The 12,057-nt window shown below is 34.8% G+C and overlaps 1 pseudogene; it reads right to left on the reverse strand.

Annotated features, from left to right (window-relative positions):
• Window positions 1–459: 459 nt before the first annotated feature.
• On the reverse strand, window positions 460–1,442 carry LOC125189453 (annotated as a pseudogene).
• Window positions 1,443–12,057: the final 10,615 nt, after the last annotated feature.

The raw sequence follows: 12,057 nt of genomic DNA on the forward strand, positions 1-12,057 counted from the left end.
GATAATAGAAATTAACCCTTTCCGGAAATGATCGGGGATGCTTATTTTTTCAGACCTAAATGAGATATCTAAAAGACTTATATGAGAAATACCTGCCCATTTACACAGATAAAGTTTACCAAAAAGTTTTCAAGTTTACTGCAAGATGAAGAAGCACATATGGAAAAATTTTAACCTAGTTCAAATCCACCACATCCACCCAAAGAGCAGAGTGCCCCAGCCGAAAACCATGGTTTTCCTAACCCCCTTGACCCATTCTTAATCTAACAACCCTTACATTAAGGCCCAAAAAAAACCTTTTAAAAGGGCCCCTTTAAACTGAACATATAATACCAAACACATGTCATTGCATTATCATGTAACGAGGTCCATATAAAAAGACACAAGATAAAGTGTTTAAGTTATAGTTGCTTGATGCTCCATTTTGTAAATTTTCACGTTTCCAAAGCCATTTGTGGATTACAAAAATTTTTGGGGGGAACGAAGTGGAACAAAAGCAACAAGAAGAACAACCAGATCTAAGCTTTTTTTTTTCAACGCTGCATATGCTTCAGCCCCTCTGAGAGGATAGCCAGTGGAATGGAAGGCAATCAGGCATTCCAAAAATTTTTGGCCACCCCTTTTGAGAAAACATAGATTAAAGACAGGCATCACTTCACAGATCACAGTTAAGCAAGTAATGAGGTTTTAGACATTATCAGCAAAAAAATTTTGATAGCGGAAAGGTCACCTCTCAATAGGTTCTTCAAGGATCACCTTGTCCCCAAAATACAAAATCTGCACAATCAAAACCGATTCCCTCAAATCAAATGGGATCAAACTGAAATAAAAAACGCAACGCGATAACACGAAAAGCAATGAACTCCACTCGATATAAAAACCATTAAAAACCACACAGTCGTCAACTAAACTAATAACCCTTTAAAAATAAACGCCCCCGAAAAAGCTCCAAAATTCCAGCATCGGCGCAGAAGAGGCCTGCAACAATCCAAAACAGCCAAAAATGTAGGCAAATCAGCACTACCAAATGTACCCCCCGTCTCAACCAAGGGTCCAGGTTTTGTGCAGTGAGGTAGTGAAGAAAAAAAGGAACAAAACCCTCGGAGCCGCATTTCCCCTTTTTTTTCCATTACACATACTCCTACGGTAATTTTCTTTTTCAAACCATCCGCACCCCCCAGCCATTTCAAGCCCAAACCCCAAAAAAATCCGGAACTCAAATTTTGGGCGCACGTCTTCTATACAAACCCGTGAGAATCACGAGAAAGGGGGGGAATGGCAGAGAAAAGCAGAAGACTTTGGAAAGGGAAAAGGAGAGAAAAGTTTATGGGGGAAAAGGAGAGGATTCGGGGATATACTACAAAAATGGGAGGAGAAGGTATGAGGAGTGGGAAAAGACGGTTGCGGATTGTGGTGGCTGCTTTTTTATGGGGCTCTGTCATTTTCCATGTACTATTCCAAAAACCTACGAGTATTGTGGGGTTCCAATTTATTTAAATAAAATGGATGGGCATTATCCTTTCTTTTTCCGCTTTTATTGTGACGATGAATTTTTGTTTAGGATATACTGCTCAATCATACTTTTTTATTATTTCATCAGATATTTGGGATATGGATCCCGTGGGTCCAAAAGCAGGGGGTTGTTAACACAATTTTTTTAAAAATTTTAAAAATTAATATTTTTATATTATTTTAATATTATAATTTTTTAATAAATTAGATAAAAAAGGACCCTGCTTTTTTTATAATAGCAGGGAATTCAAATCCGATAATCTAGACCGCTGTTTTAAGCATGTCATATAACATTCAACCACAAAAACTAATTTTTTCACATTTTAAAATTTTTTTTACAAACTGTAACCACTGACTTAGGAAACTTTTATTATGGTCCAAAATTTATAAACACTATATAATTTCAAAAAATTAAATTCTAATAATAAATATCTAGAAACCTAAGTTTGATTTACAAGCATATACGACGAGAGTTCCCCGGGCCCCAAAACAAATTTTTTATCCTCCCCTTTCATATAATGGGGGACTATGCCGCACCAAACCCCCGGGCCTAAGATTTTATTTATTATTTGAATACTTAAACACTATAAAAAAATTCATTAATCATATTTTTTATGTTTGCAAATATATCAATTTAAAAAATAAATTTTATAAAAAACCCCCAAATTAAAGGATATCCTATTGCCGTATTTATTTTTTATTTTTTATATTTTATGCTTTCAAATATGAAAATTGTCTTAATTCATTATTGAATTTAGAGAGAAATTGAGATGGGATAGAGAGCGGAGTGAAAGGGTGAAATAAGAAAAATATTGTGATATATATAGAAGAAAATACCAAAAAAATGAAAATGTGTGATAGTCCGCCTATAGTCCGCCTATGCAGGGGACTATAGGCGATCATGCAAAAATGTGTGCATAGTCTCATGGACCGAGGAGTGGCTTGGAGGGTGCTTGAATGGCGAACTATGCGACGGACATCGTCCGTCGATACCGCCCCATTGCGGATGCTCTACGTACTCCAACACCAAAATTTTACATGACTGAGACACTAGAGTATATAATTCGAAATACAAAATCTAAGTAGAATTAACACATAAGTGTCGAAGTTGCTCGACAATTACTTCGTGCTTTTGTCGTTAGGTCTCGAACATCTTCAAAGTATCCTTGAACAATGCTTTTGTAGTAAATGTTGCATATCCATTGTTTTGCTTGCGAAGATGGTTGTTATCTTGATTGAGTGTCATGTCATGTATCATTTCATTGTTATATTTTTATGACCATCTCCTAAAATCCATGACTCTTTAGTTTGTTATCGCATCAATAAGTGTTCGAGGTGTTGACAAAGAGTCACACCACTATCTTCGTCTCCTCAAACATTATTGGTGATCCTCCGATCATCATATCTCCTCAAACATATTATTCCATTTGTCCGAAAGTTTGTCTCATTTTTCATTTTCGTCCGTCCATAAAATTTATTACATTTCACTTTTTATCATTTTTAGTAGTTGATACGTATTCCACTAACTCATTCTTAGTTATATTTTATTAATATTGGGGAGACGTGGAGTACTCCATATCTATTCTTCGTACATTGTGTGAGCCACTTGCTCGATTAATGCGCACGGATGATGCTCGATAAAATATGTAATATTATTTTATGCGATACACGTAAGAGCATCCGTTAATGTAAATTCTGTCGTCCGTCGTGCCGCGAGCACTGAGCTTCGTCTCGCTCCGCGATGGAGCTCGTCCGTCTGTGCCGCGGCGCCATACGTGGCACGCTCGATCACAACTGATTAACGTTGGCAAATTCGATTTTTATTTTGATTTTTTAAAAATGCATAAATAATTCAAAATAATACCAAAAAATAAAAATAATATTTTTGGATTCCCAAAAAATAGAGCGTTATAGACGTTTTTTGGATTTTTGTCATTTTTTTTTTTAATCCCAAAATCATCTATAAATACACACATTCATCATCCACTTTTCCATCAAATTTTCTCTTATACTTTTTCATACTAATCATCTACTTTTCCCCTCTCCCCCAAATTTTTAAAAATTAAAAAGGGATTTCCCCAATCTCATTGCAAGTGGAGGGGAAGAAAAAGAAATTATGAACAAATCATCCCCCTTTATACATGTCCCCGAAAAACCCCCGCCCCCTCCCCCCAACAACTAGAGAAAAACGTCCCATCCCCGTGACAGAGGGACCCCATGAATGGTCTTGCCACACCGACCCCCCGGGATCCGGGAAGATTACTTTCGGGGTTTGGCTTAAAAAGGGGGGTTGTTTGCGTATTGTCAACACTTGTCCCCCCGCGTTGAATATTTTCAGAAGGTGCGGGGCAACCGGGTGGCAAAATCTCAGGCGTTGAAAAATAGGTGTCCCACAACTTGCTGGGGAAACGATGACCTCTTCGGCAGTATTTAGTTTGGGGTCAAGGTCCATGCCCAAGAATTTTTTCGACGGCGGGGTTCCGCTTTCGGGGGGAATTCCTTGGGGCCCCCCACCGAGATTTTAAAGGTTGCCGTCTTCACGAAATAGTCCAATGTTTTTTCCGGGATCTAGGGCAAATTGCGTTTTGGGAAATGGAAGAATTTCCCCACCCTTGGAGGGGAACCTTTGCGCCACAAAAATGGCGGCCCAAATTTTTATCCTTGAAGCGGTCGCCATCCGCCTATGGTTTGGTATATTTCGGTTTCGGGTCCAACGACGAACTGCTATATTCTTCCCCTCTTCAATGATGTTTTGAATGGTTTTAAAACCGGGATCGACTTAAATAAACCCCTGAAATGCATACTACATGGGTTTTTATCTCCCCGATGGATCCCCCAAGGTGGTCGATTTTGGGGGAAAAAAGTTGTTAACCCCCAAAAGGGCCAGCCTAAATTCCCACGTCAAGTTGTTTAAAGGGCGCCAAAAGTTTTTTTGGGTTCCTTAAGGGAAATTAACATTGTAAAGTTTTTCCCGGTTTGGGTACTTTAAAGAAAAAGGGGACATCATGTACACGTGTATTATCTTGCAAAACATAAATTATACCCCGACGAAGGATCGATGGCGGGTAATTTTTAGGGCGAGGTTTAAGGGAAAGGTTTCCCATGAGGTCTCCCCCCCGTGTGCATACGACGGTAACGAGAGGATGGAAAGAAGACACGCAATGCGCGATACAAGAGCCCACCCGGAACAAAAAGATCTAATCAATCACATTTGGGCGAAATTCGGCCGGGTAGTTTTTTTAATTTTTAGGATTTTATTTTTGAAATTTTTTAAATTTTTTAAAGGTTTTAATTATGTAATTTTTTAATTTTTTTTAATTTGTAATAGTATTTGGATATTTTAATGCTTTTTAATATTTAAAAGTTTTTATTTAAATTGAAAAAAGGAATGGTGGGTTAAGGTTTCCCCAAACCCCCAAGAAGCGGCAAGGGGGTTGCCTTGGGGCTGGGGGCCCTTTGAAAAAGCAGTGGCCGTTCCCTCTTTTTGCTAAAAACGGATGGGGTGCTCTAAGTATAGTGTAGTTAGTAGTACAGTATTATTTATTATTTTTTTATTCTAGTAAAGCGTCCCAGTTTAATAATCCCTCCATTAATTAGAGATAGTGTATTTAAAGGGGATTTTATCATTTATTTATTTAAATTATAGTGACTCCCAATCTAAAATATGGTGCAGTGATTACTCATTCATTATAGCGAGTGTCCCGATTTAACTGTATAGTAAATAAGTTGGTAATTTCATACTCCTTCGTAGTAACTTATTTGGGACTGATCTACAATTATTAAAACTAGTTTTGTTATAAAAAAACAAGACCTCCCCGGTTAAAATGGCATTTTCTCTAAATAACGTCTGATCCCAATAAAAATCAGGAGGTGAAAAATTTTGTCTGATCAACGAAAGTTATAACTTATAATTGCAATGACATAAATATTATTGGGGCGAAAATTGATATTTTTCACTAGTTTTCATTATCTTCTCAAATTTGGAAACCCTTTAAAGTTACTTTTTTTTTCATATGAAGAATAGTTATTGACGTGGCCCCCTTTTTTTGGTATTGGGATTGTTGTGGGAATAATATAACTTTGACTTAACCCTTCTTTTTTTGGCTCCTTTTTTGCTTTATTTTCCCCTTGTCATTCTCATTTTTCTTTTTTAAGTTGGTATTGAAATTTAGGTGAGTATCCCCTTTGTCCGAGAAAAAATGCTAATTCTTAATTTCAAATAAATTATTGAATTTGACTCCAATTTGAAAAATCGAAATTGGACTCTGACAGTTTTAATGAGTTGGACATTTGATATATTAAAATTTTTGCTAAGATTCTACAATAGTACATCAAAAAAGCAAACTGAAGTGAAGGATTGGCCTTTTGTCACTAATTCAACAAAAAAAAATTAAATTTTTAACAGGCAAGTGCGTCTTTTTCATTTATACTATTTAAAAAATACAAACCCATTTTTTTGGGAAAATTGCATTTAAGTTTTGTCGGTTTGAAAAATTGGGAAAATTCTTTACAATTCCCATTTAATAAACGCACACTTCTTTTGAAGATTTTGGAATATTTTATTTAAGTCTAAATCCTTGTTGATTTAGCAAAGTGTGAAAGAAAAGATATTTAAAAAAAGTGAGCGGCGCTGAAATTGTGTTTATTTTTAAGAATCATGAAATATATATAGTAAAATCGACGGATAATTAAGTTTTTTTACGTTTAATTTGAGAAGGGGCAAAACCCCGGCCATTTTTATTAAAAAAAGGGCCTAATTTTCAAATAAAAAAAATTTTTAAAATTTAAATTTTATTAAAAAAGGGAAAATAAGATAATTTGATTTAAAAACCCCGCCCCCCGAAGCCGAAAACCCCGCCACTTCCACCTCCCCAAACCCAAAAAAGGTACTTCTCTAGAATCAAAATAAAAATCAAATCAAAATCAATCCAAATTCACCAATCGATCAATTTGATCAATGTAGTTTGGAAAAGGGGCAACCCGACCTTCTTCCCACACGAGGAGAAATGTTCCCTTTAACCCCCTTTCCGGCCTGGGATCTCGAGCTCTTCTGGGGGGGAGACCCAAAGCCCGGCGCACCGGAGCCGAGGGGGATCCTGGCCCACGGCCAACGGGGCAAACGGAGGGGGAAACCAGGGAAATTTTTGGGACCCAAACCACAAATTTCGCTCCCGGGGGGTTTGGGCCGCCGCCTAAACCTTCAAAAAATTTTTGCCCCCACCCCCCTCCGCCCCCGGACCCACCACCTTTACCCCCCACCCCCTCTCCTACGCCCTGGGGGTTTGGGGTCGAAGTCCACCGGACCCCGTCCCCTCGTCAAGGACAAGAAAGGGGGACCGTCTGGGTGGTTGAGCCGGCCCCGCCAAGATCGAGGCAAAGTCTTAAAATTTTCCACGACCCCCGGCCTTGCTCGATGCCCCCGGTTCCCCATTTTTCCCCTTTCCCAAAACCAGGTTGAAAATCCCAATCAATTCATCAAATATCTAAATCTCAATCTTTTTTTCCCCAATCAACATCATATCTATCCCCGATTTTTTGTTTGATCAATTCATCAAATCAAAACCCCAATCTTCTAAATCAATCATAAAACATTTGTTTGGATAAAGATCGATTCTGATCTCGATCGAAAAATCAAAATGGATTGATCGACAGAATCAATTGATGAGTTTCCAAACCGGGAGGGGGAAACCCGACGACGCAGAAGGTGGGTTTTTAAGAGAGCACGGATTCAAGAGCTTTTAAAAGGTCATCGATGATTCAGCCCAAGACGGGGGAGTTTTCCCGTGGAAGGAGTGGGTTGGGTTGGGGCGTCTTGAAGGGGCCCCCGCCATTCCACCGGAAATCTATGCTTTTCCGGGGTTTTTGTTTTCCTTTCGAAAAATTTCCCGGCCACGATATCTTCATGCAGCTTTGTTTTACTTCACTTTTAATCAAACAATCACTTTTTAAATTGCGATCTACTAATCCGAATCACATATATCTATATTGATTTTCCAATTTTTTTTTTGTGTTTATTGATATTGTTTCAGCCTATAGAGTAGGCAAAAAGAAATTAATCGTAAAGAAAAAGAAAAAGAGTTCATTTATTTAAATTAAAAAGGGAAAAGGCCACCACCCTTTAAGGGATTTTTTCTCCAAATTTTATTTCAAATGTGGAGTTCATGTTTAATTTTGCATCCACATGATTCCTCTTTTTTTATTTTGATTTTGTGTTTGAGCATTTTAAATTTGATCATGAAATTATTGCTTTTTTTGGGGGTTATGATCTTAGATAATTCCCAACCGGAATTAGGGAAATTTTTTCCCCCTTTCCCGTTTTTCCGATTCTCAACCATCGAAAGTTCTAATAAATAGCAATGTTTTTCAAATTTTATTTAGAGTAAAATTCCCCATTGCTTTTTTAAGAAATTCCCATTTTAAACACTTGATCTTTGTGATGTTTAAAAATTTGGGGCAAAAACCCCCGGACGAAAACAAAAGACGTTATTTTTAAAACGAAAATTGTTGACATTTGATATTCCTTTTTATTGAATGTGAATTATAAGGCCATTTGTTAAATTTTTGACATTTTAATAAAGAGATGTTGATATAATAATTTTGTTGACATAAATTATATAGGGCGTTTGGGATAAATTTTATGAAAAATATTGTTGACATAAATTATATATAAAACATTGTTGTTGAATGAATTATATATAAAACGTTTTTGTTGACATAAATAAAATAGGTCCGGGAAATTTAAAATATTTTTTACATTAATTATTTGAAAAAGTTTTGTTGAAAAATAGTTGACATAAATAACGCTTTTTGGCACCTAATAATGTCCTTTTTGTTTAATCGTAGTTGAATGAATAATGTTTGTTTTGACACGTAGGGTTGGGTATGTGAATTATAAAATATTATTTTTTTGTTGTTGAATTTTTAAAACTTAGGTTTGACATTTTTATATTCTCGAATATTAATTATGTTTATTTGTTAGTTTTGACATTTTTAAGCATTGTTTAATTTCGGGTATTCTCGCTTTTCGATCGGGAAATTTTTTGGGATTTTTTGTTAATTGTTGACATTCTAATACAGGGTTTTTAAATTTGATATTCACTAAATTTTTTTTGCAATTATGTTGTTATTTTTTGGGGATTGGGGCATATGCAAAGGAAATTTTATTTTTTTGGTATAAGATTGTTGATGATGGAAAAAAATGGGGGATTGTTGGGTTATACCAAACAAAAAGGGTTTTTTGTTTTTTCTATAAAAATTGAATAGAAATAGGGGATTGGTGGGGGAAAAAATGTGGGGAGTCATGTTGTGGAAGGGGGGCGGATGAGATGGGGCCCGTGGGTGATAAAAGGGGGGGTCGAGTTTAGGTTGATTTTTTGGGATTTGTTCTGGGTTTCGTTATTTGGGGTTTTTTCAAAATTTTTTAGATTTAAATTTGGGGTGTTTAATTGTACATGAAATTTTTGGGAAAAATATGGAAAGCAGTTTTTTTTGATTATGTTGGGGGAGTTTTTAGTTGTGTAGATAAGGTGTTTGTGATATTGCCTAAAATAAAATATTTTAATTTAAAATTTTATAATTTGTTAATAAAACGATTTTTTCCCCTTAATTTATAAATTTTTTGAATTTAAAAATGTTTTTGGAAATTTTTTTATATAGATCGTTGGTATAAATTTTATGAAAAATGTTGTTGACATAAATTATATGTAAAACATTTGTCTGACATTAATTATAAGAAACATCGTTGCTGACATAAATAATACACGTGCGATACTGAAAATATTTGTTTGCGAATAATAGTTGACATAAATAAAGTTGTTGACATCGTAGTAGACATAAATAAAGTTGTTTTGACATGAATGACATAAATAATGTTTGTTGTTGACATTCGATATTCTCGCTATTGATATGTGAATTATAAGTGTTATTTGTTAGCTTGTTGACATTTTTATACGAAGTTGTTGACATTCGATATTCTCAATTATAAGTGTTATTTGTCAGCTTATGGACATTTTAATACGATTGTGACATTCGATATTCTCGATATTGACATGTGAATAGTAAGTGTTATTTGTTAGTTGTTGACATTTTAATACGAGTTGTTGACATTCGATATTCTCGGTATTGATATGTGAATTATAAGTGTTATTTTATTGAATGTTGACATTTTAATACGTGCTGTTGACATTCGATATTCTCGGTATTGATATGTGAATTGTAAGTGTTATTTGTTAGTTGTTGACATTTTAATACGAAGTTGTTGACATTCGATATTCTCGTATTGATATGCGAATTATAAGTGTTATTTTATTGAATGTTGAAGATTTGAAGATTTGAATGTTGAAGATTTGAAGATATGAATGTTGAAGATTTGAAGATTTGAGATTTGAAGATTCGAATGTTGAAGATTTGAAGATTTGAAGACACAAGATTTCAACGCCAAGACAATTTCAAGACAGCCAAGATTGAACGTCAAGACTTTGCGCATGTAGTTTTAGAGATATTTTAAAATGATTTTAAACACAATTTAATGAAAAGACAATTATACCCTCGTGACATAATCGAGTATTTGTTGACATTTTGTTAATCTTGTGGATTAGTGGCCCATATTGCATCTCATTTCTCAATTTAGCTAAATAATCTCAACCTAACCCTAATACTACTAGTATTTATCAAAATTATAGTATTAAAAATTTAAAATAGACTGTGAGCTTCCATCAAAGTTATTAAATGGATTGGACGACGATGTGGAAGAAAGTAGTAAAATTTAACTCAAATTGTGACTTCAAATTGTAATCGGGGGGAAAAATTGGTATATAAATATCACAACTATGTCTATTTTGTTTTTAGTCATTGAGGCATTTACGAAGTTATATTGTACAATGTCATTGATTTATTTAGATATTCGGCTTAAATTGGGTTTGGTCACAGACTCCAAAATCAAATTTCAAGTTCGTATAGTTTTTTTATTCGATAAATATTTGTCTATTTTCTAATTTCATTTAAAAAGAATAATACAAAAAAATCTTATGTGCAGTTCACTTCCACATTTATAAAATTGAAGATCACATTAATCAGCCAACCCAAACAATATGAATAATTATGTATGTTATCTAGGCTTATATTGGAGTACAAAACAAGACCTAATTGTGCCTAAATGCACCAACTTTCCCCAAAATTTAGTTTTGCACATGAATTTTACTCCCCAATGAGTCTTTTTTAAATTTTTCCTCGTGTTAAAATTGTAAGATATGCAACAAAAAAAAAGGGTGAAACATTATAGGTTAGATTGTCCAACTACAAACAACCCAAAAGGAAAAAAGATAATTTAATCACTACTCTATTTTGACAAGAGCCAGTTTTTTAATTTCATCACATCAAAACATACCACGTTAAAAGTGAGATGTACCCACAGAGATCCTCAATCATGTGGCCTCCCATGTTCTTCTGGAAAAATCTGTGGTATCTGCATAAAAGGCAAACCCTTAGACCCCACATGATGCAATCATGAAAACAAAACGTTTTTTTTTCCCTTTTTTTAAATCCTTTTCTTTTCAGACAGTTTTTTCCCTTCCAAAGACTAGAAGCTGCCCCGGGTTTTGATGCTTGTTCCAGCTATTATCCACCCGCCCAAAAGCGTTCTGCAACAAGAAACAGAAAAGATTGCATAAAACAGGGCCGAAGGGGCGGACCCCCGTGAAAAAAACAACAATATTGCATCAAGCCAAACAAAATAATTAATTTTTAAGTATTAACCATCGCCAAAAGAGATAATCAAATTATTAAAGTCTTGAGAAATTTGGGAAAAAATTTTGACTACTTTCATATTTTAAAAACCATAATATTTTTGTCAGCAAATTTTTTTTTCCAACTATGATTAACTCAATTTGCAAGTCCTACAGAGAGAAAACATGAATGTCAAAAATATTCTTTTAAGCAAACAGCTCTTTTGTTGGCTCTAAAAGTGGGGGAATTTTTGCGAACAAAGCCACAAAACGTATGTCATACCCCTTTAAATTTTTTAGAAGGTAAAACTGCTGTAGAAAGATTCTGTAATAATGTATTAAAATTCCCCCAAAAAAAAGATTCCCAAATATTCAGTAATAACAGAAGAAACCCTAACACGCACATTTCACAAAGCAAGCTATTCATTACTCTACTGAACAAAATAGTTTTTCCCACCCCCAAACCTCAAATACATGTTTGATGGTATATCTAGTGCAATACAAGTCATCATTTTTACCTTCCAATACCATACACTATTGTTCACTATAGTTGATACAAATGTCCCCGAGGCGGTTTAAAAAATTATCCAACTAAACCGATATTTTCTTTTAAAAAAAAGTCGATTAAGAAATTATCTATCTTACCCCTTTTTTGTTTTAAAAATGACAACACCTTTTAAAAGTGACCCCGGGGCCTTTTCCATATCCACAATATTAAAAACGCACACATCAATAATAAATGCTCCCACAACAATCTATAGATTGTTGTATAGCGTGTTGGATATTGCTGGTCGAGAAAAAATTGTTGTATACAGTGTTGTAT

This window comes from Salvia hispanica, chromosome 5 (genome assembly GCF_023119035.1).
Source record: "Salvia hispanica cultivar TCC Black 2014 chromosome 5, UniMelb_Shisp_WGS_1.0, whole genome shotgun sequence".
Lineage (NCBI taxonomy): Eukaryota > Viridiplantae > Streptophyta > Magnoliopsida > Lamiales > Lamiaceae > Salvia > Salvia hispanica.